This window comes from Hyperolius riggenbachi, chromosome 2 (genome assembly GCF_040937935.1).
Source record: "Hyperolius riggenbachi isolate aHypRig1 chromosome 2, aHypRig1.pri, whole genome shotgun sequence".
In the NCBI taxonomy this organism is placed as follows: domain Eukaryota; kingdom Metazoa; phylum Chordata; class Amphibia; order Anura; family Hyperoliidae; genus Hyperolius; species Hyperolius riggenbachi.
The window spans coordinates 154,837,742-154,858,261 of NC_090647.1; the positions used below are offsets into that span (position 1 = coordinate 154,837,742).

The window sequence follows — 20,520 nt, forward strand, 5'->3', positions numbered from 1 at the left end:
CTCACCTTCAAGGCGCCGAAACGGCGCCTTGGAGTTTGCCTGCGGCCACACTAAGCCGAAATCGCCCGCTCTCGTCAGATCGCGGAAGCTAAGCGGCTTCAGGCCTGGTTAGTAGCTGCATGGGAGACCGGCTGTGAACCCCAGGTGCTGCAGGCGTTTTTTTGGGTTTGAGGCCCAATGGCTATGAGCACGCGTGGGAAGCCTCACCTTCAAGGCGCCGAAACGGCGCCTTGGAGTTTGCCTGCGGCCACACTAAGCCGAAAGCGCCCGCTCTCGTCAGATCGCGGAAGCTAAGCGGCTTCAGGCCTGGTTAGTAGCTGCGTGGGAGACCGGCTGTGAACCCCAGGTGCTGCAGGCGTTTTTTTGGGTTTGAGGCCCAATGGCTATGAGCACGCGTGGGAAGCCTCACCTTCAAGGCGCCGAAACGGCGCCTTGGAGTTTGCCTGCGGCCACACTAAGCTGAAAGCGCCCGCTCTTGTCAGATCGCGGAAGCTAAGCGGCTTCAGGCCTGGTTAGTAGCTGCATGGGAGACCGGCTGTGAACCCCAGGTGCTGCAGGCGTTTTTTTGGGTTTGAGGCCCAATGGCTATGAGCACGCGTGGGAAGCCTCACCTTCAAGGCGCCGTTTCGGCGCCTTGGAGTTTGCCTGCGGCCACACTAAGCCGAAAGCGCCCACTCTCGTCAGATCGCGGAAGCTAAGCGGCTTCAGGCCTGGTTAGTAGCTGCATGGGAGACCGGCTGTGAACCCCAGGTGCTGCAGGCGTTTTTTTGGGTTTGAGGCCCAATGGCTATGAGCACGCGTGGGAAGCCTCACCTTCAAGGCGCCGAAACGGCGCCTTGGAGTTTGCCTGTGGCCACACTAAGCCGAAAGCGCCCGCTCTCGTCAGATCGCGGAAGCTAAGCGGCTTCAGGCCTTGTTTGTAGCTGCATGGGAGACCGGCTGTGAACCCCAGGTGCTGCAGGCGATTTTTTGGGTTTGAGGCCCAATGGCTATGAGCACGCGTGGGAAGCCTCACCTTCAAGACGCCGAAACGGCGCCTTGGAGTTTGCCTGCGGCCACACTAAGCAGAAAGCGCCCGCTCTCGTCAGATCGCGGAAGCTAAGCGGCTTCAGGCCTGGTTAGTAGCTGCATGGGAGACCGGCTGTGAACCCCAGGTGCTGCAGGCGTTTTTTTGGGTTTGAGGCCCAATGGCTATGAGCACGCGTGGGAAGCCTCACCTTCAAGGCGCCGCTTCGGCGCCTTGGAGTTTGCCTGCGGCCACACTAAGCCGAAAGCGCCCGCTCTCGTCAGATCGCGGAAGCTAAGCGGCTTCAGGCCTGGTTAGTAGCTGCATGGGAGACCGGCTGTGAACCCCAGGTGCTGCAGGCGTTTTTTTGGGTTTGAGGCCCAATGGCTATGAGCACGCGTGGGAAGCCTCACCTTCAAGGCGCCGAAACGGCGCCTTGGAGTTTGCCTGCGGCCACACTAAGCCGAAAGCGCCCGCTCTCGTCAGATCGCGGAAGCTAAGCGGCTTCAGGCCTGGTTAGTAGCTGCATGGGAGACCGGCTGTGAACCCCAGGTGCTGCAGGCGTTTTTTTGGGTTTGAGGCCCAATGGCTATGAGCACGCGTGGGAAGCCTCACCTTCAAGGCGCCGAAACGGCGCCTAGGAGTTTGCCTGCGGCCACACTAAGCCGAAAGCGCCCGCTCTCGTCAGATCGCGGAAGCTAAGCGGCTTCAGGCCTGGTTAGTAGCTGCATGGGAGACCGGCTGTGAACCCCAGGTGCTGCAGGCGTTTTTTTGGGTTTGAGGCCCAATGGCTATGAGCACGCGTGGGAAGCCTCACCTTCAAGGCGCCGAAACGGCGCCTTGGAGTTTTCCTGCGGCCACACTAAGCCGAAAGCGCCTGCTCTCGTCAGATCGCGGAAGCTAAGCGGCTTCAGGCCTGGTTAGTAGCTGCATGGGAGACCGGCTGTGAACCCCAGGTGCTGCAGGCGTTTTTTTGGGTTTGAGGCCCAATGGCTATGAGCACGCGTGGGAAGCCTCACCTTCAAGGCGCCGAAACGGCGCCTTGGAGTTTGCCTGCGGCCACACTAAGCCGAAAGCGCCCGCTCTCGTCAGATCGCGGAAGCTAAGCGGCTTCAGGCCTGGTTAGTAGCTGCATGGGAGACGGGCTGTGAACCCCAGGTGCTGCAGGCGTTTTTTTGGGTTTGAGGCCCAATGGCTATGAGCTATTATATGAGCACGCGTGTGAAGCCTCACCTTCAAGGCGCCGAAACGGCGCCTTGGAGTTTGCCTGCGGCCACACTAATCCGAAAGCTCCCGCTCTCATCAGATCGCGGAAGCTAAGCGGCTTCAGGCCTGGTTAGTAGCTGCATGGGAGACCGGCTGTGAACCCCAGGTGCTGCAGGTGTTTTTTTGGGTTTGAGGCCCAATGGCTATGAGCACGCGTGGGAAGCCTCACCTTCAAGGCGCCGAAACGGCAACTTGGAGTTTGCCTGCGGCCACACTAAGCCGAAAGCGCCCGCTCTCGTCAGATCGCGGAAGCTAAGCGGCTTCAGGCCTGGTTAGTAGCTGCATGGGAGACCGGCTGTGAACCCCAGGTGCTGCAGGCGTTTTTTTGGGTTTGAGGCCCAATGGCTATGAGCACGCGTGGGAAGCCTCACCTTCAAGGCGCCGAAACGGCGCCTTGGAGTTTGCCTGCGGCCACACTAAGCCGAAAGCGCCCGCTCTCGTCAGATCGCGGAAGCTAAGCGGCTTCAGGCTTGGTTAGTAGCTGCATGGGAGACCGGCTGTGAACCCCAGGTGCTGCAGGCGTTTTTTTGGGTTTGAGGCCCAATGGCTATGAGCACGCGTGGGAAGCCTCACCTTCAAGGCGCCGAAACGGCGCCTTGGAGTTTGCCTGCGGCCACACTAAGCCGAAAGCGCCCGCTCTCGTCAGATCGCGGAAGCTAAGCGGCTTCAGGCCTGGTTAGTAGCTGCATGGGAGACCGGCTGTGAACCCCAGGTGCTGCAGGCGTTTTTTTTGGGTTTGAGGCCCATTGGCTATGAGCACGCGTGGGAAGCCTCACCTTCAAGGCGCCGAAACGGCGCCTTGGAGTTTGCCTGCGGCCACACTAAGCCGAAAGCGCCCGCTCTCGTCAGATCGCGGAAGCTAAGCGGCTTCAGGCCTGGTTAGTAGCTGCATGGGAGACTGGCTGTGAACCCCAGGTGCTGCAGGCGTTTTTTTGGGTTTGAGGCCCAATGGCTATGAGCACGCGTGGGAAGCCTCACCTTCAAGAGTTTGCCTGCGGCCACACTAAGCCGAAAGCGCCCGCTCTCGTCAGATCGCGGAAGCTAAGCGGCTTCAGGCCTGGTTAGTAGCTGCATGGGAGACCGGCTGTGAACCCCAGGTGCTGCAGGCGTTTTTTTGGGTTTGAGGCCCAATGGCTATGAGCACGCGTGGGAAGCCTCACCTTCAAGGCGCCGAAACGGCGCCTTGGAGTTTGCCTGCGGCCACACTAAGCCGAAAGCGCCCGCTCTCGTCAGATCGCGGAAGCTAAGCGGCTTCAGGCCTGGTTAGTAGCTGCATGGGAGACCGGCTGTGAACCCCAGGTGCTGCAGGCGTTTTTTGGGGTTTGAGGCCCAATGGCTATGAGCACGCGTGGGAAGCCTCACCTTCAAGAGTTTGCCTGCGGCCACACTAAGCCGAAAGCGCCCGCTCTCGTCAGATCGCGGAAGCTAAGCGGCTTCAGGCCTGGTTAGTAGCTGCATGGGAGACCGGCTGTGAACCCCAGGTGCTGCAGGCGTTTTTTTGGGTTTGAGGCCCAATGGCTATGAGCACGCGTGGGAAGCCTCACCTTCAAGGCGCCGAAACGGCGCCTTGGAGTTTGCCTGCGGCCACACTAAGCCGAAAGCGCCCGCTCTCGTCAGATCGCGGAAGCTAAGCGGCTTCAGGCCTGGTTAGTAGCTGCATGGGAGACCGGCTGTGAACCCCAGGGGGTGCAGGCGTTTTTTGGGGTTTGAGGCCCAATGGCTATGAGCACGCGTGGGAAGCCTCACCTTCAAGGCGCCGAAACGGCGCCTTGGAGTTTGCCTGCGGCCACACTAAGCCGAAAGCGCCCCCTCTCGTCAGATCGCGGAAGCTAAGCGGCTTCAGGCCTGGTTAGTAGCTGCATGGGAGACCGGCTGTGAACCCCAGGTGCTGCAGGCGTTTTTTTGGGTTTGAGGCCCAATGGCTATGAGCACGCATGGGAAGCCTCACCTTCAAGGCGCCGGAACGGCGCCTTGGAGTTTGCCTGCGGCCACACTAAGCCGAAAACGCCCGCTCTCGTCAGATCGCGGAAGCTAAGCGGCTTCAGGCCTGGTTAGTAGCTGCATGGGAGACCGGCTGTGAACCCCAGGTGCTGCAGGCGTTTTTTTGGGTTTGAGGCCCAATGGCTATGAGCACGCGTGGGAAGCCTCACCTTCAAGGCGCCGAAACGGCGCCTTGGAGTTTGCCTGCGGCCACACTAAGCCGAAAGCGCCCGCTCTCGTCAGATCGTGGAAGCTAAGCGGCTTCAGGCCTGGTTAGTAGCTGCATGGGAGACCGGCTGTGAACCCCAGGTGCTGCAGGCGTTTTTTTGGGTTTGAGGCCCAATGGCTATGAGCACGCGTGGGAAGCCTCACCTTCAAGGCGCCGAAACGGCGCCTTGGAGTTTGCCTGCGGCCACACTAAGCCGAAAGCGCCCGCTCTCGTCAGATCGCGGAAGCTAAGCGGCTTCAGGCCTGGTTAGTAGCTGCATGGGAGACCGGCTGTGAACCCCAGGTGCTGCAGGCGTTTTTTTGGGTTTGAGGCCCAATGGCTATGAGCACGCGTGGGAAGCCTCACCTTCAAGGCGCCGAAACGGCGCCTTGGAGTTTGCCTGCGGCCACACTAAGCCGAAAGCGCCCGCTCTCGTCAGATCACGGAAGCTAAGCGGCTTCAGGCCTGGTTAGTAGCTGCATGGGAGACCGGCTGTGAACCCCAGGTGCTGCAGGCATTTTTTTGGGTTTGAGGCCCAATGGCTATGAGCACGCGTGGGAAGCCTCACCTTCAAGGCGCCGAAACGGCGCCTTGGAGTTTGCCTGCGGCCACACTAAGCCGAAAGCGCCCGCTCTCGTCAGATCACGGAAGCTAAGCGGCTTCAGGCCTGGTTAGTAGCTGCATGGGAGACCGGCTGTGAACCCCAGGTGCTGCAGGCGTTTTTTTGGGTTTGAGGCCCAATGGCTATGAGCACGCGTGGGAAGCCTCACCTTCAAGGCGCCGAAACGGCGCCTTGGAGTTTGCCTGCGGCCACACTAAGCCGAAAGCGCCCGCTCTCGTCAGATCGCGGAAGCTAAGCGGCTTCAGGCCTGGTTAGTAGCTGCATGGGAGACCGGCTGTGAACCCCAGGTGCTGCAGGTGTTTTTTTGGGTTTGAGGCCCAATGGCTATGAGCACGCGTGGGAAGCCTCACCTTCAAGGCGCCGAAACGGCGCCTTGGAGTTTGCCTGCGGCCACACTAAGCCGAAAGCGCCCGCTCTCGTCAGATCGCGGAAGCTAAGCGGCTTCAGGCCTGGTTAGTAGCTGCATGGGAGACCGGCTGTGAACCCCAGGTGCTGCAGGCGTTTTTTTGGGTTTGAGGCCCAATGGCTATGAGCACGCGTGGGAAGCCTCACCTTCAAGGCGCCGAAACGGCGCCTTGGAGTTTGCCTGCGGCCACACTAAGCCGAAAGCGCCCGCTCTCCTCAGATCGCGGAAGCTAAGTGGCTTCAGGCCTGGTTAGTAGCTGCATGGGAGACCGGCTGTGAACCCCAGGTGCTGCAGGCGTTTTTTTGGGTTTGAGGCCCAATGGCTATGAGCACGCGTGGGAAGCCTCACCTTCAAGGCGCCGAAACGGCGCCTTGGAGTTTGCCTGCGGCCACACTAAGCCGAAAGCGCCCGCTTTCGTCAGATCGCGGAAGCTAAGCGGCTTCAGGCCTGGTTAGTAGCTGCATGGGAGACCGGCTGTGAACCCCAGGTGCTGCAGGCGTTTTTTTGGGTTTGAGGCCCAATGGCTATGAGCACGCGTGGGAAGCCTCACCTTCAAGGCGCCGAAACGGCGCCTTGGAGTTTGCCTGCGGCCACACTAAGCCGAAAGCGCCCGCTCTCGTCAGATCGTGGAAGCTAAGCGGCTTCAGGCCTGGTTAGTAGCTGCATGGGAGACCGGCTGTGAACCCCAGGTGCTGCAGGCGTTTTTTTGGGTTTGAGGCCCAATGGCTATAAGCACGCGTGGGAAGCCTCACCTTCAAGGCGCCGAAACGGCGCCTTGGAGTTTGCCTGCGGCCACACTAAGCCGAAAGCGCCCGCTCTCGTCAGATCGCGGAAGCTAAGCGGCTTCAGGCTTGGTTAGTAGCTGCATGGGAGACCGGCTGTGAACCCCAGGTGCTGCAGGCGTTTTTTTTGGGTTTGAGGCCCAATGGCTATGAGCACGCGTGGGAAGCCTCACCTTCAAGGCGCCGAAACGGCGCCTTGGAGTTTGCCTGCGGCCACACTAAGCTGAAAGCGCCCGCTCTTGTCAGATCGCGGAAGCTAAGCGGCTTCAGGCCTGGTTAGTAGCTGCATGGGAGACCGGCTGTGAACCCCAGGTGCTGCAGGCGTTTTTTTGGGTTTGAGGCCCAATGGCTATGAGCACGCGTGGGAAGCCTCACCTTCAAGGCGCCGTTTCGGCGCCTTGGAGTTTGCCTGCGGCCACACTAAGCCGAAAGCGCCCGCTCTCGTCAGATCGCGGAAGCTAAGCGGCTTCAGGCCTGGTTAGTAGCTGCATGGGAGACCGGCTGTGAACCCCAGGTGCTGCAGGCGTTTTTTTGGGTTTGAGGCCCAATGGCTATGAGCACGCGTGGGAAGCCTCACCTTCAAGGCGCCGAAACGGCGCCTTGGAGTTTGCCTGTGGCCACACTAAGCCGAAAGCGCCCGCTCTCGTCAGATCGCGGAAGCTAAGCGGCTTCAGGCCTTGTTTGTAGCTGCATGGGAGACCGGCTGTGAACCCCAGGTGCTGCAGGCGATTTTTTGGGTTTGAGGCCCAATGGCTATGAGCACGCGTGGGAAGCCTCACCTTCAAGACGCCGAAACGGCGCCTTGGAGTTTGCCTGCGGCCACACTAAGCAGAAAGCGCCCGCTCTCGTCAGATCGCGGAAGCTAAGCGGCTTCAGGCCTGGTTAGTAGCTGCATGGGAGACCGGCTGTGAACCCCAGGTGCTGCAGGCGTTTTTTTGGGTTTGAGGCCCAATGGCTATGAGCACGCGTGGGAAGCCTCACCTTCAAGGCGCCGCTTCGGCGCCTTGGAGTTTGCCTGCGGCCACACTAAGCCGAAAGCGCCCGCTCTCGTCAGATCGCGGAAGCTAAGCGGCTTCAGGCCTGGTTAGTAGCTGCATGGGAGACCGGCTGTGAACCCCAGGTGCTGCAGGCGTTTTTTTGGGTTTGAGGCCCAATGGCTATGAGCACGCGTGGGAAGCCTCACCTTCAAGGCGCCGAAACGGCGCCTTGGAGTTTGCCTGCGGCCACACTAAGCCGAAAGCGCCCGCTCTCGTCAGATCGCGGAAGCTAAGCGGCTTCAGGCCTGGTTAGTAGCTGCATGGGAGACCGGCTGTGAACCCCAGGTGCTGCAGGCGTTTTTTTGGGTTTGAGGCCCAATGGCTATGAGCACGCGTGGGAAGCCTCACCTTCAAGGCGCCGAAACGGCGCCTTGGAGTTTGCCTGCGGCCACACTAAGCCGAAAGCGCCCGCTCTCGTCAGATCGCGGAAGCTAAGCGGCTTCAGGCCTGGTTAGTAGCTGCATTGGAGACCGGCTGTGAACCCCAGGTGCTGCAGGCGTTTTTTTGGGTTTGAGGCCCAATGGCTATGAGCACGCGTGGGAAGCCTCACCTTCAAGGCGCCGAAACGGCGCCTTGGAGTTTGCCTGCGGCCACTCTAAGCCGAAAGCGCCCGCTCTCGTCAGATTGCGGAAGCTAAGCGGCTTCAGGCCTGGTTAGTAGCTGCATGGGAGACCGGCTGTGAACCCCAGGTGCTGCAGGCGTTTTTTTTGGGTTTGAGGCCCAATGGCTATGAGCACGCGTGGGAAGCCTCACCTTCAAGGCGCCGAAACGGCGCCTTGGAGTTTGCCTGCGGCCACACTAAGCCGAAAGCGCCCGCTCTCGTCAGATCGCGGAAGCTAAGCGGCTTCAGGCCTGGTTAGTAGCTGCATGGGAGACCGGCTGTGAACCCCAGGTGCTGCAGGCGTTTTTTTGGGTTTGAGGCCCAATGGCTATGAGCACGCGTGGGAAGCTTCACCTTCAAGGCGCCGAAACGGCGCCTTGGAGTTTACCTGCGGCCACACTAAGCCGAAAGCGCCCGCTCTCGTCAGATCGCGGAAGCTAAGCGGCTTCAGGCCTGGTTAGTAGCTGCATGGGAGACCGGCTGTGAACCCCAGGTGCTGCAGACGTTTTTTTGGGTTTGAGGCCCAATGGCTATGAGCACGCGTGGGAAGCCTCACCTTCAAGGCGCCGGAACGGCGCCTTGGAGTTTGCCTGCGGCCACACTAAGCCGAAAGCGCCCGCTCTCGTCAGATCGCGGAAGCTGAGCGGCTTCAGGCCTGGTTAGTAGCTGCATGGGAGACCGGCTGTGAACCCCAGGTGCTGCAGGCGTTTTTTTGGGTTTGAGGCCCAATGGCTATGAGTACGCGTGGGAAGCCTCACCTTCAAGGCGCCGAAACGGCGCCTTGGAGTTTGCCTGCGGCCACACTATGCCGAAAGCGCCCGCTCTCGTCAGATCGCGGAAGCTAAGCGGCTTCAGGCCTGGTTAGTAGCTGCATGGGAGACCGGCTGTGAACCCCAGGTGCTGCAGGCGTTTTTTTGGGTTTGAGGCCCAATGGCTATGAGCACACGTGGGAAGCCTCACCTTCAAGGCGCCGGAACGGCGCCTTGGAGTTTACCTGCGGCCACACTAAGCCGAAAGCGCCCGCTCTCGTCAGGTCGCGGAAGCTAAGCGGCTTCAGGCCTGGTTAGTAGCTGCATGGGAGACCGGCTGTGAACCCCAGGTGCTGCAGGCGTTTTTTTGGGTTTGAGGCCCAATGGCTATGAGCACGCGTGGGAAGCCTCACCTTCAAGGCGCCGAAACGGCGCCTTGGAGTTTGCCTGCGGCCACACTAAGCCGAAAGCGCCCGCTCTCGTCAGATCGCGGAAGCTAAGCGGCTTCAGGCCTGGTTAGTAGCTGCATGGGAGACTGGCTGTGAACCCCAGGTGCTGCAGGTGTTTTTTTGGGTTTGAGGCCCAATGGCTATGAGCACGCGTGGGAAGCCTCACCTTCAAGGCGCCGGAACGGCGCCTTGGAGTTTGCCTGCGGCCACACTAAGCCGAAAGCGCCCGCTCTCGTCAGATCGCGGAAGCTAAGCGGCTTCAGGCCTGGTTAGTAGCTGCATGGGAGACCGGCTGTGAACCCCATGTGCTGCAGGCGTTTTTTTTGGGTTTGAGGCCCAATGGCTATGAGCACGCGTGGGAAGCCTCACCTTCAAGGCGCCGAAACGGCGCCTTGGAGTTTGCCTGCGGCCACACTAAGCCGAAAGCGCCCGCTCTCGTCAGATTGCGGAAGCTAAGCGGCTTCAGGCCTGGTTAGTAGCTGCATGGGAGACCGGCTGTGAACCCCAGGTGCTGCAGGCGTTTTTTTGGGTTTGAGGCCCAATGGCTATGAGCACGCGTGGGAAGCCTCACCTTCAAGGCGCCGAAACGGCGCCTTGGAGTTTGCCTGCGGCCACACTAAGCCGAAAGCGCCCGCACTCGTCAGATCGCGGAAGCTAAGCGGCTTCAGGCCTGGTTAGTAGCTGCATGGGAGACCGGCTGTGAACCCCAGGTGCTGCAGGTGTTTTTTTGGGTTTGAGGCCCAATGGCTATGAGCACGCGTGGGAAGCCTCACCTTCAAGGCGCCGAAACGGCGCCTTGGAGTTTGCCTGCGGCCACACTAAGCCGAAAGCGCCCGCTCTCGTCAGATCGCGGAAGCTAAGCGGCTTCAGGCCTGGTTAGTAGCTGCATGGGAGACCGGCTGTGAACCCCAGGTGCTGCAGGCGTTTTTTTGGGTTTGAGGCCCAATGGCTATGAGCACGCGTTGGAAGCCTCACCTTCAAGGCGCCGAAACGGCGCCTTGGAGTTTGCCTGCGGCTACACTAAGCCGAAAGCGCCCGCTCTCATCAGATCGCGGAAGCTAAGCGGCTTCAGGCCTGGTTAGTAGCTGCATGGGAGACCGGCTGTGAACCCCAGGTGCTGCGGGCGTTTTTTTGGGTTTGAGGCCCAATGGCTATGAGCACGCGTGGGAAGCCTCACCTTCAAGGCGCCGGAACGGCGCCTTGGAGTTTGCCTGCGGCCACACTAACCCGAAAGCGCCCGCTCTCGTCAGATCGCGGAAGCTAAGCGGCTTCAGGCCTGGTTAGTAGCTGCATGGGAGACCGGCTGTGAACCCCAGGTGCTGCAGGCGTTTTTTTGGGTTTGAGGCCCAATGGCTATGAGCACGCGTGGGAAGCCTCACCTTCAAGGCGCCGAAACGGCGCCTTGGAGTTTGCCTGCGGCCACACTAAGCCGAAAGCGCCCGCTCTCGTCAGATCGTGGAAGCTAAGCGGCTTCAGGCCTGGTTAGTAGCTGCATGGGAGACCGGCTGTGAACCCCAGGTGCTGCAGGCGTTTCTTTGGGTTTGAGGCCAAATCGCTATGAGCACGCGTGGGAAGCCTCACCTTCAAGGCGCCGAAACGGCGCCTTGGAGTTTGCCTGCGGCCACACTAAGCCGAAAGCGCCCGCTCTCGTCAGATCGCGGAAGCTAAGCGGCTTCAGGCCTGGTTAGTAGCTGCATGGGAGACCGGCTGTGAACCCCAGGTGCTGCAGGCGTTTTTTTGGGTTTGAGGCCCAATGGCTATGAGCACGCGTGGGAAGCCTCACCTTCAAGGCGCCGTTTCGGCGCCTTGGAGTTTGCCTGCGGCCACACTAAGCCGAAAGCGCCCGCTCTCGTCAGATCGTGGAAGCTAAGCGGCTTCAGGCCTGGTTAGTAGCTGCATGGGAGACCGGCTGTGAACCCCAGGTGCTGCAGGCGTTTTTTTGGGTTTGAGGCCCAATGGCTATGAGCACGCGTGGGAAGCCTCACCTTCAAGGCGCCGAAACGGCGCCTTGGAGTTTGCCTGCGGCCACACTAAGCCGAAAGCGCCCGCTCTCGTCAGATCGCGGAAGCTAAGCGGCTTCAGGCCTGGTTAGTAGCTGCATGGGAGACCGGCTGTGAACCCCAGGTGCTGCAGGCGTTTTTTTGGGTTTGAGGCCCAATGGCTATGAGCACGCGTGGGAAGCCTCACCTTCAAGGCGCCGAAACGGCGCCTTGGAGTTTGCCTGTGGCCACACTAAGCCGAAAGCGCCCGCTCTCGTCAGATCGCGGAAGCTAAGCGGCTTCAGGCCTTGTTTGTAGCTGCATGGGAGACCGGCTGTGAACCCCAGGTGCTGCAGGCGTTTTTTTGGGTTTGAGGCCCAATGGCTATGAGCACGCGTGGGAAGCCTCACCTTCAAGACGCCGAAACGGCGCCTTGGAGTTTGCCTGCGGCCACACTAAGCCGAAAGCGCCCGCTCTCGTCAGATCGCAGAAGCTAAGCGGCTTCAGGCCTGGTTAGTAGCTGCATGGGAGACCGGCTGTGAACCCCAGGTGCTGCAGGCGTTTTTTTGGGTTTGAGGCCCAATGGCTATGAGCACGCGTGGGAAGCCTCACCTTCAAGGCGCCGAAACGGCGCCTTGGAGTTTGCCTGCGGCCACACTAAGCCGAAATCGCCCGCTCTCGTCAGATCGCGGAAGCTAAGCGGCTTCAGGCCTGGTTAGTAGCTGCATGGGAGACCGGCTGTGAACCCCAGGTGCTGCAGGCGTTTTTTTGGGTTTGAGGCCCAATGGCTATGAGCACGCGTGGGAAGCCTCACCTTCAAGGCGCCGAAACGGCGCCTTGGAGTTTGCCTGCGGCCACACTAAGCCGAAAGCGCCCGCTCTCGTCAGATCGCGGAAGCTAAGCGGCTTCAGGCCTGGTTAGTAGCTGCGTGGGAGACCGGCTGTGAACCCCAGGTGCTGCAGGCGTTTTTTTGGGTTTGAGGCCCAATGGCTATGAGCACGCGTGGGAAGCCTCACCTTCAAGGCGCCGAAACGGCGCCTTGGAGTTTGCCTGCGGCCACACTAAGCTGAAAGCGCCCGCTCTTGTCAGATCGCGGAAGCTAAGCGGCTTCAGGCCTGGTTAGTAGCTGCATGGGAGACCGGCTGTGAACCCCAGGTGCTGCAGGCGTTTTTTTGGGTTTGAGGCCCAATGGCTATGAGCACGCGTGGGAAGCCTCACCTTCAAGGCGCCGTTTCGGCGCCTTGGAGTTTGCCTGCGGCCACACTAAGCCGAAAGCGCCCACTCTCGTCAGATCGCGGAAGCTAAGCGGCTTCAGGCCTGGTTAGTAGCTGCATGGGAGACCGGCTGTGAACCCCAGGTGCTGCAGGCGTTTTTTTGGGTTTGAGGCCCAATGGCTATGAGCACGCGTGGGAAGCCTCACCTTCAAGGCGCCGAAACGGCGCCTTGGAGTTTGCCTGTGGCCACACTAAGCCGAAAGCGCCCGCTCTCGTCAGATCGCGGAAGCTAAGCGGCTTCAGGCCTTGTTTGTAGCTGCATGGGAGACCGGCTGTGAACCCCAGGTGCTGCAGGCGATTTTTTGGGTTTGAGGCCCAATGGCTATGAGCACGCGTGGGAAGCCTCACCTTCAAGACGCCGAAACGGCGCCTTGGAGTTTGCCTGCGGCCACACTAAGCAGAAAGCGCCCGCTCTCGTCAGATCGCGGAAGCTAAGCGGCTTCAGGCCTGGTTAGTAGCTGCATGGGAGACCGGCTGTGAACCCCAGGTGCTGCAGGCGTTTTTTTGGGTTTGAGGCCCAATGGCTATGAGCACGCGTGGGAAGCCTCACCTTCAAGGCGCCGCTTCGGCGCCTTGGAGTTTGCCTGCGGCCACACTAAGCCGAAAGCGCCCGCTCTCGTCAGATCGCGGAAGCTAAGCGGCTTCAGGCCTGGTTAGTAGCTGCATGGGAGACCGGCTGTGAACCCCAGGTGCTGCAGGCGTTTTTTTGGGTTTGAGGCCCAATGGCTATGAGCACGCGTGGGAAGCCTCACCTTCAAGGCGCCGAAACGGCGCCTTGGAGTTTGCCTGCGGCCACACTAAGCCGAAAGCGCCCGCTCTCGTCAGATCGCGGAAGCTAAGCGGCTTCAGGCCTGGTTAGTAGCTGCATGGGAGACCGGCTGTGAACCCCAGGTGCTGCAGGCGTTTTTTTGGGTTTGAGGCCCAATGGCTATGAGCACGCGTGGGAAGCCTCACCTTCAAGGCGCCGAAACGGCGCCTAGGAGTTTGCCTGCGGCCACACTAAGCCGAAAGCGCCCGCTCTCGTCAGATCGCGGAAGCTAAGCGGCTTCAGGCCTGGTTAGTAGCTGCATGGGAGACCGGCTGTGAACCCCAGGTGCTGCAGGCGTTTTTTTGGGTTTGAGGCCCAATGGCTATGAGCACGCGTGGGAAGCCTCACCTTCAAGGCGCCGAAACGGCGCCTTGGAGTTTTCCTGCGGCCACACTAAGCCGAAAGCGCCTGCTCTCGTCAGATCGCGGAAGCTAAGCGGCTTCAGGCCTGGTTAGTAGCTGCATGGGAGACCGGCTGTGAACCCCAGGTGCTGCAGGCGTTTTTTTGGGTTTGAGGCCCAATGGCTATGAGCACGCGTGGGAAGCCTCACCTTCAAGGCGCCGAAACGGCGCCTTGGAGTTTGCCTGCGGCCACACTAAGCCGAAAGCGCCCGCTCTCGTCAGATCGCGGAAGCTAAGCGGCTTCAGGCCTGGTTAGTAGCTGCATGGGAGACGGGCTGTGAACCCCAGGTGCTGCAGGCGTTTTTTTGGGTTTGAGGCCCAATGGCTATGAGCTATTATATGAGCACGCGTGTGAAGCCTCACCTTCAAGGCGCCGAAACGGCGCCTTGGAGTTTGCCTGCGGCCACACTAATCCGAAAGCTCCCGCTCTCATCAGATCGCGGAAGCTAAGCGGCTTCAGGCCTGGTTAGTAGCTGCATGGGAGACCGGCTGTGAACCCCAGGTGCTGCAGGTGTTTTTTTGGGTTTGAGGCCCAATGGCTATGAGCACGCGTGGGAAGCCTCACCTTCAAGGCGCCGAAACGGCAACTTGGAGTTTGCCTGCGGCCACACTAAGCCGAAAGCGCCCGCTCTCGTCAGATCGCGGAAGCTAAGCGGCTTCAGGCCTGGTTAGTAGCTGCATGGGAGACCGGCTGTGAACCCCAGGTGCTGCAGGCGTTTTTTTGGGTTTGAGGCCCAATGGCTATGAGCACGCGTGGGAAGCCTCACCTTCAAGGCGCCGAAACGGCGCCTTGGAGTTTGCCTGCGGCCACACTAAGCCGAAAGCGCCCGCTCTCGTCAGATCGCGGAAGCTAAGCGGCTTCAGGCTTGGTTAGTAGCTGCATGGGAGACCGGCTGTGAACCCCAGGTGCTGCAGGCGTTTTTTTGGGTTTGAGGCCCAATGGCTATGAGCACGCGTGGGAAGCCTCACCTTCAAGGCGCCGAAACGGCGCCTTGGAGTTTGCCTGCGGCCACACTAAGCCGAAAGCGCCCGCTCTCGTCAGATCGCGGAAGCTAAGCGGCTTCAGGCCTGGTTAGTAGCTGCATGGGAGACCGGCTGTGAACCCCAGGTGCTGCAGGCGTTTTTTTGGGTTTGAGGCCCATTGGCTATGAGCACGCGTGGGAAGCCTCACCTTCAAGGCGCCGAAACGGCGCCTTGGAGTTTGCCTGCGGCCACACTAAGCCGAAAGCGCCCGCTCTCGTCAGATCGCGGAAGCTAAGCGGCTTCAGGCCTGGTTAGTAGCTGCATGGGAGACTGGCTGTGAACCCCAGGTGCTGCAGGCGTTTTTTTGGGTTTGAGGCCCAATGGCTATGAGCACGCGTGGGAAGCCTCACCTTCAAGAGTTTGCCTGCGGCCACACTAAGCCGAAAGCGCCCGCTCTCGTCAGATCGCGGAAGCTAAGCGGCTTCAGGCCTGGTTAGTAGCTGCATGGGAGACCGGCTGTGAACCCCAGGTGCTGCAGGCGTTTTTTTGGGTTTGAGGCCCAATGGCTATGAGCACGCGTGGGAAGCCTCACCTTCAAGGCGCCGAAACGGCGCCTTGGAGTTTGCCTGCGGCCACACTAAGCCGAAAGCGCCCGCTCTCGTCAGATCGCGGAAGCTAAGCGGCTTCAGGCCTGGTTAGTAGCTGCATGGGAGACCGGCTGTGAACCCCAGGTGCTGCAGGCGTTTTTTGGGGTTTGAGGCCCAATGGCTATGAGCACGCGTGGGAAGCCTCACCTTCAAGAGTTTGCCTGCGGCCACACTAAGCCGAAAGCGCCCGCTCTCGTCAGATCGCGGAAGCTAAGCGGCTTCAGGCCTGGTTAGTAGCTGCATGGGAGACCGGCTGTGAACCCCAGGTGCTGCAGGCGTTTTTTTGGGTTTGAGGCCCAATGGCTATGAGCACGCGTGGGAAGCCTCACCTTCAAGGCGCCGAAACGGCGCCTTGGAGTTTGCCTGCGGCCACACTAAGCCGAAAGCGCCCGCTCTCGTCAGATCGCGGAAGCTAAGCGGCTTCAGGCCTGGTTAGTAGCTGCATGGGAGACCGGCTGTGAACCCCAGGGGGTGCAGGCGTTTTTTGGGGTTTGAGGCCCAATGGCTATGAGCACGCGTGGGAAGCCTCACCTTCAAGGCGCCGAAACGGCGCCTTGGAGTTTGCCTGCGGCCACACTAAGCCGAAAGCGCCCCCTCTCGTCAGATCGCGGAAGCTAAGCGGCTTCAGGCCTGGTTAGTAGCTGCATGGGAGACCGGCTGTGAACCCCAGGTGCTGCAGGCGTTTTTTTGGGTTTGAGGCCCAATGGCTATGAGCACGCATGGGAAGCCTCACCTTCAAGGCGCCGGAACGGCGCCTTGGAGTTTGCCTGCGGCCACACTAAGCCGAAAACGCCCGCTCTCGTCAGATCGCGGAAGCTAAGCGGCTTCAGGCCTGGTTAGTAGCTGCATGGGAGACCGGCTGTGAACCCCAGGTGCTGCAGGCGTTTTTTTGGGTTTGAGGCCCAATGGCTATGAGCACGCGTGGGAAGCCTCACCTTCAAGGCGCCGAAACGGCGCCTTGGAGTTTGCCTGCGGCCACACTAAGCCGAAAGCGCCCGCTCTCGTCAGATCGTGGAAGCTAAGCGGCTTCAGGCCTGGTTAGTAGCTGCATGGGAGACCGGCTGTGAACCCCAGGTGCTGCAGGCGTTTTTTTGGGTTTGAGGCCCAATGGCTATGAGCACGCGTGGGAAGCCTCACCTTCAAGGCGCCGAAACGGCGCCTTGGAGTTTGCCTGCGGCCACACTAAGCCGAAAGCGCCCGCTCTCGTCAGATCGCGGAAGCTAAGCGGCTTCAGGCCTGGTTAGTAGCTGCATGGGAGACCGGCTGTGAACCCCAGGTGCTGCAGGCGTTTTTTTGGGTTTGAGGCCCAATGGCTATGAGCACGCGTGGGAAGCCTCACCTTCAAGGCGCCGAAACGGCGCCTTGGAGTTTGCCTGCGGCCACACTAAGCCGAAAGCGCCCGCTCTCGTCAGATCACGGAAGCTAAGCGGCTTCAGGCCTGGTTAGTAGCTGCATGGGAGACCGGCTGTGAACCCCAGGTGCTGCAGGCATTTTTTTGGGTTTGAGGCCCAATGGCTATGAGCACGCGTGGGAAGCCTCACCTTCAAGGCGCCGAAACGGCGCCTTGGAGTTTGCCTGCGGCCACACTAAGCCGAAAGCGCCCGCTCTCGTCAGATCACGGAAGCTAAGCGGCTTCAGGCCTGGTTAGTAGCTGCATGGGAGACCGGCTGTGAACCCCAGGTGCTGCAGGCGTTTTTTTGGGTTTGAGGCCCAATGGCTATGAGCACGCGTGGGAAGCCTCACCTTCAAGGCGCCGAAACGGCGCCTTGGAGTTTGCCTGCGGCCACACTAAGCCGAAAGCGCCCGCTCTCGTCAGATCGCGGAAGCTAAGCGGCTTCAGGCCTGGTTAGTAGCTGCATGGGAGACCGGCTGTGAACCCCAGGTGCTGCAGGTGTTTTTTTGGGTTTGAGGCCCAATGGCTATGAGCACGCGTGGGAAGCCTCACCTTCAAGGCGCCGAAACGGCGCCTTGGAGTTTGCCTGCGGCCACACTAAGCCGAAAGCGCCCGCTCTCGTCAGATCGCGGAAGCTAAGCGGCTTCAGGCCTGGTTAGTAGCTGCATGGGAGACCGGCTGTGAACCCCAGGTGCTGCAGGCGTTTTTTTGGGTTTGAGGCCCAATGGCTATGAGCACGCGTGGGAAGCCTCACCTTCAAGGCGCCGAAACGGCGCCTTGGAGTTTGCCTGCGGCCACACTAAGCCGAAAGCGCCCGCTCTCCTCAGATCGCGGAAGCTAAGTGGCTTCAGGCCTGGTTAGTAGCTGCATGGGAGACCGGCTGTGAACCCCAGGTGCTGCAGGCGTTTTTTTGGGTTTGAGGCCCAATGGCTATGAGCACGCGTGGGAAGCCTCACCTTCAAGGCGCCGAAACGGCGCCTTGGAGTTTGCCTGCGGCCACACTAAGCCGAAAGCGCCCGCTTTCGTCAGATCGCGGAAGCTAAGCGGCTTCAGGCCTGGTTAGTAGCTGCATGGGAGACCGGCTGTGAACCCCAGGTGCTGCAGGCGTTTTTTTTGGGTTTGAGGCCCAATGGCTATGAGCACGCGTGGGAAGCCTCACCTTCAAGGCGCCGAAACGGCGCCTTGGAGTTTGCCTGCGGCCACACTAAGCCGAAAGCGCCCGCTCTCGTCAGATCGTGGAAGCTAAGCGGCTTCAGGCCTGGTTAGTAGCTGCATGGGAGACCGGCTGTGAACCCCAGGTGCTGCAGGCGTTTTTTTGGGTTTGAGGCCCAATGGCTATAAGCACGCGTGGGAAGCCTCACCTTCAAGGCGCCGAAACGGCGCCTTGGAGTTTGCCTGCGGCCACACTAAGCCGAAAGCGCCCGCTCTCGTCAGATCGCGGAAGCTAAGCGGCTTCAGGCTTGGTTAGTAGCTGCATGGGAGACCGGCTGTGAACCCCAGGTGCTGCAGGCGTTTTTTTGGGTTTGAGGCCCAATGGCTATGAGCACGCGTGGGAAGCCTCACCTTCAAGGCGCCGAAACGGCGCCTTGGAGTTTGCCTGCGGCCACACTAAGCCGAAAGCGCCCGCTCTCGTCAGATCGCGGAAGCTAAGCGGCTTCAGGCCTGGTTAGTAGCTGCATGGGAGACCGGCTGTGAACCCCAGGTGCTGCAGGCGTTTTTTTGGGTTTGAGGCCCATTGGCTATGAGCACGCGTGGGAAGCCTCACCTTCAAGGCGCCGAAACGGCGCCTTGGAGTTTGCCTGCGGCCACACTAAGCCGAAAGCGCCCGCTCTCGTCAGATCGCGGAAGCTAAGCGGCTTCAGGCCTGGTTAGTAGCTGCATGGGAGACTGGCTGTGAACCCCAGGTGCTGCAGGCGTTTTTTTGGGTTTGAGGCCCAATGGCTATGAGCACGCGTGGGAAGCCTCACCTTCAAGAGTTTGCCTGCGGCCACACTAAGCCGAAAGCGCCCGCTCTCGTCAGATCGCGGAAGCTAAGCGGCTTCAGGCCTGGTTAGTAGCTGCATGGGAGACCGGCTGTGAACCCCAGGTGCTGCAGGCGTTTTTTTGGGTTTGAGGCCCAATGGCTATGAGCACGCGTGGGAAGCCTCACCTTCAAGGCGCCGAAACGGCGCCTTGGAGTTTGCCTGCGGCCACACTAAGCCGAAAGCGCCCGCTCTCGTCAGATCGCGGAAGCTAAGCGGCTTCAGGCCTGGTTAGTAGCTGCATGGGAGACCGGCTGTGAACCCCAGGTGCTGCAGGCGTTTTTTGGGGTTTGAGGCCCAATGGCTATGAGCACGCGTGGGAAGCCTCACCTTCAAGGCGCCGAAACGGCGCCTTGGAGTTTGCCTGCGGCCACACTAAGCCGAAAGCGCCCCCTCTCGTCAGATCGCGGAAGCTAAGCGGCTTCAGGCCTGGTTAGTAGCTGCATGGGAGACCGGCTGTGAACCCCAGGTGCTGCAGACGTTTTTTTGGGTTTGAGGCCCAATGGCTATGAGCACGCATGGGAAGCCTCACCTTCAAGGCGCCGGAACGGCGCCTTGGAGTTTGCCTGCGGCCACACTAAGCCGAAAACGCCCGCTCTCGTCAGATCGCGGAAGCTAAGCGGCTTCAGGCCTGGTTAGTAGCTGCATGGGAGACCGGCTGTGAACCCCAGGTGCTGCAGGCGTTTTTTTGGGTTTGAGGCCCAATGGCTATGAGCACGCGTGGGAAGCCTCACCTTCAAGGCGCCGAAACGGCGCCTTGGAGTTTGCCTGCGGCCACACTAAGCCGAAAGCGCCCGCTCTCGTCAGATCGTGGAAGCTAAGCGGCTTCAGGCCTGGTTAGTAGCTGCATGGGAGACCGGCTGTGAACCCCAGGTGCTGCAGGCGTTTTTTTGGGTTTGAGGCCCAATGGCTATGAGCACGCGTGGGAAGCCTCACCTTCAAGGCGCCGAAACGGCGCCTTGGAGTTTGCCTGCGGCCACACTAAGCCGAAAGCGCCCGCTCTCGTCAGATCGCGGAAGCTAAGCGGCTTCAGGCCTGGTTAGTAGCTGCATGGGAGACCGGCTGTGAACCCCAGGTGCTGCAGGCGTTTTTTTGGGTTTGAGGCCCAATGGCTATGAGCACGCGTGGGAAGCCTCACCTTCAAGGCGCCGAAACGGCGCCTTGGAGTTTGCCTGCGGCCACACTAAGCCGAAAGCGCCCGCTCTCGTCAGATCACGGAAGCTAAGCGGCTTCAGGCCTGGTTAGTAGCTGCATGGGAGACCGGCTGTGAACCCCAGGTGCTGCAGGCATTTTTTTGGGTTTGAGGCCCAATGGCTATGAGCACGCGTGGGAAGCCTCACCTTCAAGGCGCCGAAACGGCGCCTTGGAGTTTGCCTGCGGCCACACTAAGCCGAAAGCGCCCGCTCTCGTCAGATCACGGAAGCTAAGCGGCTTCAGGCCTGGTTAGTAGCTGCATGGGAGACCGGCTGTGAACCCCAGGTGCTGCAGGCGTTTTTTTGGGTTTGAGGCCCAATGGCTATGAGCACGCGTGGGAAGCCTCACCTTCAAGGCGCCGAAACGGCGCCTTGGAGTTTGCCTGTGGCCACACTAAGCCGAAAGCGCCCGCTCTCGTCAGATCGCGGAAGCTAAGCGGCTTCAGGCCTGGTTAGTAGCTGCATGGGAGACCGGCTGTGAACCCCAGGTGCTGCAGGTGTTTTTTTGGGTTTGAGGCCCAATGGCTATGAGCACGCGTGGGAAGCCTCACCTTCAAGGCGCCGAAACGGCGCCTTGGAGTTTGCCTGCGGCCACACTAAGCCGAAAGCGCCCGCTCTCGTCAGATCGCGGAAGCTAAGCGGCTTCAGGCCTGGTTAGTAGCTGCATGGGAGACCGGCTGTGAACCCCAGGTGCTGCAGGCGTTTTTTTGGGTTTGAGGCCCAATGGCTATGAGC

At 60.4% G+C, this 20,520-nt stretch overlaps 102 pseudogenes; all 102 read left to right on the plus strand.

The window, feature by feature from the left end:
- Window positions 1-37: 37 nt before the first annotated feature.
- On the plus strand, window positions 38-155 carry LOC137551834 (5S ribosomal RNA; annotated as a pseudogene).
- Window positions 156-239: 84 nt separating this feature from the next.
- On the plus strand, window positions 240-357 carry LOC137550915 (5S ribosomal RNA; annotated as a pseudogene).
- Window positions 358-441: 84 nt separating this feature from the next.
- On the plus strand, window positions 442-559 carry LOC137553128 (5S ribosomal RNA; annotated as a pseudogene).
- An 84-nt stretch (window positions 560-643) lies between these two features.
- LOC137553011 (5S ribosomal RNA) lies at window positions 644-761 on the plus strand (annotated as a pseudogene).
- An 84-nt stretch (window positions 762-845) lies between these two features.
- Window positions 846-963, plus strand: LOC137554020 (5S ribosomal RNA; annotated as a pseudogene).
- Window positions 964-1,047: 84 nt separating this feature from the next.
- On the plus strand, window positions 1,048-1,165 carry LOC137552674 (5S ribosomal RNA; annotated as a pseudogene).
- Window positions 1,166-1,249: 84 nt separating this feature from the next.
- LOC137550246 (5S ribosomal RNA) lies at window positions 1,250-1,367 on the plus strand (annotated as a pseudogene).
- An 84-nt stretch (window positions 1,368-1,451) lies between these two features.
- Window positions 1,452-1,569, plus strand: LOC137550247 (5S ribosomal RNA; annotated as a pseudogene).
- Window positions 1,570-1,653: 84 nt separating this feature from the next.
- On the plus strand, window positions 1,654-1,771 carry LOC137550248 (5S ribosomal RNA; annotated as a pseudogene).
- Window positions 1,772-1,855: 84 nt separating this feature from the next.
- LOC137551523 (5S ribosomal RNA) lies at window positions 1,856-1,973 on the plus strand (annotated as a pseudogene).
- Window positions 1,974-2,057: 84 nt separating this feature from the next.
- Window positions 2,058-2,175, plus strand: LOC137553160 (5S ribosomal RNA; annotated as a pseudogene).
- A 96-nt stretch (window positions 2,176-2,271) lies between these two features.
- On the plus strand, window positions 2,272-2,389 carry LOC137551927 (5S ribosomal RNA; annotated as a pseudogene).
- Window positions 2,390-2,473: 84 nt separating this feature from the next.
- Window positions 2,474-2,591, plus strand: LOC137550249 (5S ribosomal RNA; annotated as a pseudogene).
- Window positions 2,592-2,675: 84 nt separating this feature from the next.
- Window positions 2,676-2,793, plus strand: LOC137551659 (5S ribosomal RNA; annotated as a pseudogene).
- Window positions 2,794-2,877: 84 nt separating this feature from the next.
- Window positions 2,878-2,995, plus strand: LOC137550250 (5S ribosomal RNA; annotated as a pseudogene).
- Window positions 2,996-3,080: 85 nt separating this feature from the next.
- Window positions 3,081-3,198, plus strand: LOC137552074 (5S ribosomal RNA; annotated as a pseudogene).
- Window positions 3,199-3,262: 64 nt separating this feature from the next.
- On the plus strand, window positions 3,263-3,380 carry LOC137550251 (5S ribosomal RNA; annotated as a pseudogene).
- Window positions 3,381-3,464: 84 nt separating this feature from the next.
- LOC137550254 (5S ribosomal RNA) lies at window positions 3,465-3,582 on the plus strand (annotated as a pseudogene).
- A 64-nt stretch (window positions 3,583-3,646) lies between these two features.
- On the plus strand, window positions 3,647-3,764 carry LOC137550255 (5S ribosomal RNA; annotated as a pseudogene).
- An 84-nt stretch (window positions 3,765-3,848) lies between these two features.
- LOC137553756 (5S ribosomal RNA) lies at window positions 3,849-3,966 on the plus strand (annotated as a pseudogene).
- An 84-nt stretch (window positions 3,967-4,050) lies between these two features.
- Window positions 4,051-4,168, plus strand: LOC137553563 (5S ribosomal RNA; annotated as a pseudogene).
- An 84-nt stretch (window positions 4,169-4,252) lies between these two features.
- On the plus strand, window positions 4,253-4,370 carry LOC137550974 (5S ribosomal RNA; annotated as a pseudogene).
- Window positions 4,371-4,454: 84 nt separating this feature from the next.
- On the plus strand, window positions 4,455-4,572 carry LOC137552269 (5S ribosomal RNA; annotated as a pseudogene).
- An 84-nt stretch (window positions 4,573-4,656) lies between these two features.
- LOC137550256 (5S ribosomal RNA) lies at window positions 4,657-4,774 on the plus strand (annotated as a pseudogene).
- Window positions 4,775-4,858: 84 nt separating this feature from the next.
- On the plus strand, window positions 4,859-4,976 carry LOC137552515 (5S ribosomal RNA; annotated as a pseudogene).
- An 84-nt stretch (window positions 4,977-5,060) lies between these two features.
- On the plus strand, window positions 5,061-5,178 carry LOC137552516 (5S ribosomal RNA; annotated as a pseudogene).
- An 84-nt stretch (window positions 5,179-5,262) lies between these two features.
- LOC137550817 (5S ribosomal RNA) lies at window positions 5,263-5,380 on the plus strand (annotated as a pseudogene).
- Window positions 5,381-5,464: 84 nt separating this feature from the next.
- LOC137550257 (5S ribosomal RNA) lies at window positions 5,465-5,582 on the plus strand (annotated as a pseudogene).
- An 84-nt stretch (window positions 5,583-5,666) lies between these two features.
- Window positions 5,667-5,784, plus strand: LOC137552928 (5S ribosomal RNA; annotated as a pseudogene).
- An 84-nt stretch (window positions 5,785-5,868) lies between these two features.
- LOC137551969 (5S ribosomal RNA) lies at window positions 5,869-5,986 on the plus strand (annotated as a pseudogene).
- Window positions 5,987-6,070: 84 nt separating this feature from the next.
- Window positions 6,071-6,188, plus strand: LOC137552270 (5S ribosomal RNA; annotated as a pseudogene).
- An 84-nt stretch (window positions 6,189-6,272) lies between these two features.
- Window positions 6,273-6,390, plus strand: LOC137551661 (5S ribosomal RNA; annotated as a pseudogene).
- Window positions 6,391-6,475: 85 nt separating this feature from the next.
- On the plus strand, window positions 6,476-6,593 carry LOC137553129 (5S ribosomal RNA; annotated as a pseudogene).
- Window positions 6,594-6,677: 84 nt separating this feature from the next.
- Window positions 6,678-6,795, plus strand: LOC137550258 (5S ribosomal RNA; annotated as a pseudogene).
- Window positions 6,796-6,879: 84 nt separating this feature from the next.
- Window positions 6,880-6,997, plus strand: LOC137554021 (5S ribosomal RNA; annotated as a pseudogene).
- An 84-nt stretch (window positions 6,998-7,081) lies between these two features.
- LOC137552675 (5S ribosomal RNA) lies at window positions 7,082-7,199 on the plus strand (annotated as a pseudogene).
- Window positions 7,200-7,283: 84 nt separating this feature from the next.
- Window positions 7,284-7,401, plus strand: LOC137550260 (5S ribosomal RNA; annotated as a pseudogene).
- An 84-nt stretch (window positions 7,402-7,485) lies between these two features.
- Window positions 7,486-7,603, plus strand: LOC137550261 (5S ribosomal RNA; annotated as a pseudogene).
- Window positions 7,604-7,687: 84 nt separating this feature from the next.
- LOC137553258 (5S ribosomal RNA) lies at window positions 7,688-7,805 on the plus strand (annotated as a pseudogene).
- An 84-nt stretch (window positions 7,806-7,889) lies between these two features.
- LOC137553254 (5S ribosomal RNA) lies at window positions 7,890-8,007 on the plus strand (annotated as a pseudogene).
- An 85-nt stretch (window positions 8,008-8,092) lies between these two features.
- Window positions 8,093-8,210, plus strand: LOC137550262 (5S ribosomal RNA; annotated as a pseudogene).
- An 84-nt stretch (window positions 8,211-8,294) lies between these two features.
- Window positions 8,295-8,412, plus strand: LOC137551339 (5S ribosomal RNA; annotated as a pseudogene).
- An 84-nt stretch (window positions 8,413-8,496) lies between these two features.
- On the plus strand, window positions 8,497-8,614 carry LOC137552924 (5S ribosomal RNA; annotated as a pseudogene).
- Window positions 8,615-8,698: 84 nt separating this feature from the next.
- On the plus strand, window positions 8,699-8,816 carry LOC137552114 (5S ribosomal RNA; annotated as a pseudogene).
- An 84-nt stretch (window positions 8,817-8,900) lies between these two features.
- Window positions 8,901-9,018, plus strand: LOC137551487 (5S ribosomal RNA; annotated as a pseudogene).
- Window positions 9,019-9,102: 84 nt separating this feature from the next.
- Window positions 9,103-9,220, plus strand: LOC137552410 (5S ribosomal RNA; annotated as a pseudogene).
- An 84-nt stretch (window positions 9,221-9,304) lies between these two features.
- Window positions 9,305-9,422, plus strand: LOC137552893 (5S ribosomal RNA; annotated as a pseudogene).
- An 85-nt stretch (window positions 9,423-9,507) lies between these two features.
- Window positions 9,508-9,625, plus strand: LOC137552361 (5S ribosomal RNA; annotated as a pseudogene).
- Window positions 9,626-9,709: 84 nt separating this feature from the next.
- LOC137552380 (5S ribosomal RNA) lies at window positions 9,710-9,827 on the plus strand (annotated as a pseudogene).
- Window positions 9,828-9,911: 84 nt separating this feature from the next.
- LOC137550263 (5S ribosomal RNA) lies at window positions 9,912-10,029 on the plus strand (annotated as a pseudogene).
- Window positions 10,030-10,113: 84 nt separating this feature from the next.
- LOC137551643 (5S ribosomal RNA) lies at window positions 10,114-10,231 on the plus strand (annotated as a pseudogene).
- Window positions 10,232-10,315: 84 nt separating this feature from the next.
- On the plus strand, window positions 10,316-10,433 carry LOC137552620 (5S ribosomal RNA; annotated as a pseudogene).
- Window positions 10,434-10,517: 84 nt separating this feature from the next.
- LOC137552271 (5S ribosomal RNA) lies at window positions 10,518-10,635 on the plus strand (annotated as a pseudogene).
- An 84-nt stretch (window positions 10,636-10,719) lies between these two features.
- LOC137550264 (5S ribosomal RNA) lies at window positions 10,720-10,837 on the plus strand (annotated as a pseudogene).
- Window positions 10,838-10,921: 84 nt separating this feature from the next.
- Window positions 10,922-11,039, plus strand: LOC137552272 (5S ribosomal RNA; annotated as a pseudogene).
- An 84-nt stretch (window positions 11,040-11,123) lies between these two features.
- Window positions 11,124-11,241, plus strand: LOC137550266 (5S ribosomal RNA; annotated as a pseudogene).
- Window positions 11,242-11,325: 84 nt separating this feature from the next.
- LOC137554022 (5S ribosomal RNA) lies at window positions 11,326-11,443 on the plus strand (annotated as a pseudogene).
- Window positions 11,444-11,527: 84 nt separating this feature from the next.
- On the plus strand, window positions 11,528-11,645 carry LOC137552757 (5S ribosomal RNA; annotated as a pseudogene).
- An 84-nt stretch (window positions 11,646-11,729) lies between these two features.
- Window positions 11,730-11,847, plus strand: LOC137551836 (5S ribosomal RNA; annotated as a pseudogene).
- Window positions 11,848-11,931: 84 nt separating this feature from the next.
- On the plus strand, window positions 11,932-12,049 carry LOC137550916 (5S ribosomal RNA; annotated as a pseudogene).
- An 84-nt stretch (window positions 12,050-12,133) lies between these two features.
- LOC137553130 (5S ribosomal RNA) lies at window positions 12,134-12,251 on the plus strand (annotated as a pseudogene).
- An 84-nt stretch (window positions 12,252-12,335) lies between these two features.
- On the plus strand, window positions 12,336-12,453 carry LOC137553012 (5S ribosomal RNA; annotated as a pseudogene).
- An 84-nt stretch (window positions 12,454-12,537) lies between these two features.
- Window positions 12,538-12,655, plus strand: LOC137554023 (5S ribosomal RNA; annotated as a pseudogene).
- An 84-nt stretch (window positions 12,656-12,739) lies between these two features.
- Window positions 12,740-12,857, plus strand: LOC137552676 (5S ribosomal RNA; annotated as a pseudogene).
- An 84-nt stretch (window positions 12,858-12,941) lies between these two features.
- Window positions 12,942-13,059, plus strand: LOC137550267 (5S ribosomal RNA; annotated as a pseudogene).
- Window positions 13,060-13,143: 84 nt separating this feature from the next.
- Window positions 13,144-13,261, plus strand: LOC137550269 (5S ribosomal RNA; annotated as a pseudogene).
- Window positions 13,262-13,345: 84 nt separating this feature from the next.
- Window positions 13,346-13,463, plus strand: LOC137550270 (5S ribosomal RNA; annotated as a pseudogene).
- Window positions 13,464-13,547: 84 nt separating this feature from the next.
- Window positions 13,548-13,665, plus strand: LOC137551524 (5S ribosomal RNA; annotated as a pseudogene).
- An 84-nt stretch (window positions 13,666-13,749) lies between these two features.
- Window positions 13,750-13,867, plus strand: LOC137553161 (5S ribosomal RNA; annotated as a pseudogene).
- A 96-nt stretch (window positions 13,868-13,963) lies between these two features.
- On the plus strand, window positions 13,964-14,081 carry LOC137551928 (5S ribosomal RNA; annotated as a pseudogene).
- An 84-nt stretch (window positions 14,082-14,165) lies between these two features.
- LOC137550271 (5S ribosomal RNA) lies at window positions 14,166-14,283 on the plus strand (annotated as a pseudogene).
- Window positions 14,284-14,367: 84 nt separating this feature from the next.
- Window positions 14,368-14,485, plus strand: LOC137551662 (5S ribosomal RNA; annotated as a pseudogene).
- Window positions 14,486-14,569: 84 nt separating this feature from the next.
- LOC137550272 (5S ribosomal RNA) lies at window positions 14,570-14,687 on the plus strand (annotated as a pseudogene).
- Window positions 14,688-14,771: 84 nt separating this feature from the next.
- LOC137552075 (5S ribosomal RNA) lies at window positions 14,772-14,889 on the plus strand (annotated as a pseudogene).
- A 64-nt stretch (window positions 14,890-14,953) lies between these two features.
- Window positions 14,954-15,071, plus strand: LOC137550273 (5S ribosomal RNA; annotated as a pseudogene).
- An 84-nt stretch (window positions 15,072-15,155) lies between these two features.
- On the plus strand, window positions 15,156-15,273 carry LOC137550274 (5S ribosomal RNA; annotated as a pseudogene).
- Window positions 15,274-15,337: 64 nt separating this feature from the next.
- On the plus strand, window positions 15,338-15,455 carry LOC137550275 (5S ribosomal RNA; annotated as a pseudogene).
- An 84-nt stretch (window positions 15,456-15,539) lies between these two features.
- On the plus strand, window positions 15,540-15,657 carry LOC137553757 (5S ribosomal RNA; annotated as a pseudogene).
- Window positions 15,658-15,741: 84 nt separating this feature from the next.
- LOC137553564 (5S ribosomal RNA) lies at window positions 15,742-15,859 on the plus strand (annotated as a pseudogene).
- Window positions 15,860-15,943: 84 nt separating this feature from the next.
- Window positions 15,944-16,061, plus strand: LOC137550975 (5S ribosomal RNA; annotated as a pseudogene).
- Window positions 16,062-16,145: 84 nt separating this feature from the next.
- LOC137552273 (5S ribosomal RNA) lies at window positions 16,146-16,263 on the plus strand (annotated as a pseudogene).
- An 84-nt stretch (window positions 16,264-16,347) lies between these two features.
- Window positions 16,348-16,465, plus strand: LOC137550276 (5S ribosomal RNA; annotated as a pseudogene).
- Window positions 16,466-16,549: 84 nt separating this feature from the next.
- On the plus strand, window positions 16,550-16,668 carry LOC137558430 (5S ribosomal RNA; annotated as a pseudogene).
- Window positions 16,669-16,751: 83 nt separating this feature from the next.
- On the plus strand, window positions 16,752-16,869 carry LOC137552517 (5S ribosomal RNA; annotated as a pseudogene).
- Window positions 16,870-16,953: 84 nt separating this feature from the next.
- LOC137550818 (5S ribosomal RNA) lies at window positions 16,954-17,071 on the plus strand (annotated as a pseudogene).
- An 84-nt stretch (window positions 17,072-17,155) lies between these two features.
- Window positions 17,156-17,273, plus strand: LOC137550278 (5S ribosomal RNA; annotated as a pseudogene).
- Window positions 17,274-17,357: 84 nt separating this feature from the next.
- Window positions 17,358-17,475, plus strand: LOC137552930 (5S ribosomal RNA; annotated as a pseudogene).
- Window positions 17,476-17,559: 84 nt separating this feature from the next.
- Window positions 17,560-17,677, plus strand: LOC137551970 (5S ribosomal RNA; annotated as a pseudogene).
- Window positions 17,678-17,762: 85 nt separating this feature from the next.
- Window positions 17,763-17,880, plus strand: LOC137552275 (5S ribosomal RNA; annotated as a pseudogene).
- Window positions 17,881-17,964: 84 nt separating this feature from the next.
- Window positions 17,965-18,082, plus strand: LOC137551663 (5S ribosomal RNA; annotated as a pseudogene).
- Window positions 18,083-18,166: 84 nt separating this feature from the next.
- Window positions 18,167-18,284, plus strand: LOC137550279 (5S ribosomal RNA; annotated as a pseudogene).
- An 84-nt stretch (window positions 18,285-18,368) lies between these two features.
- Window positions 18,369-18,486, plus strand: LOC137552077 (5S ribosomal RNA; annotated as a pseudogene).
- A 64-nt stretch (window positions 18,487-18,550) lies between these two features.
- LOC137550280 (5S ribosomal RNA) lies at window positions 18,551-18,668 on the plus strand (annotated as a pseudogene).
- An 84-nt stretch (window positions 18,669-18,752) lies between these two features.
- Window positions 18,753-18,870, plus strand: LOC137550281 (5S ribosomal RNA; annotated as a pseudogene).
- An 84-nt stretch (window positions 18,871-18,954) lies between these two features.
- LOC137554010 (5S ribosomal RNA) lies at window positions 18,955-19,072 on the plus strand (annotated as a pseudogene).
- An 84-nt stretch (window positions 19,073-19,156) lies between these two features.
- Window positions 19,157-19,274, plus strand: LOC137550976 (5S ribosomal RNA; annotated as a pseudogene).
- An 84-nt stretch (window positions 19,275-19,358) lies between these two features.
- LOC137552276 (5S ribosomal RNA) lies at window positions 19,359-19,476 on the plus strand (annotated as a pseudogene).
- Window positions 19,477-19,560: 84 nt separating this feature from the next.
- On the plus strand, window positions 19,561-19,678 carry LOC137550282 (5S ribosomal RNA; annotated as a pseudogene).
- Window positions 19,679-19,762: 84 nt separating this feature from the next.
- Window positions 19,763-19,881, plus strand: LOC137558431 (5S ribosomal RNA; annotated as a pseudogene).
- An 83-nt stretch (window positions 19,882-19,964) lies between these two features.
- LOC137552518 (5S ribosomal RNA) lies at window positions 19,965-20,082 on the plus strand (annotated as a pseudogene).
- An 84-nt stretch (window positions 20,083-20,166) lies between these two features.
- Window positions 20,167-20,284, plus strand: LOC137551605 (5S ribosomal RNA; annotated as a pseudogene).
- Window positions 20,285-20,368: 84 nt separating this feature from the next.
- On the plus strand, window positions 20,369-20,486 carry LOC137550283 (5S ribosomal RNA; annotated as a pseudogene).
- The last annotated feature ends 34 nt before the right edge of the window (window positions 20,487-20,520 follow it).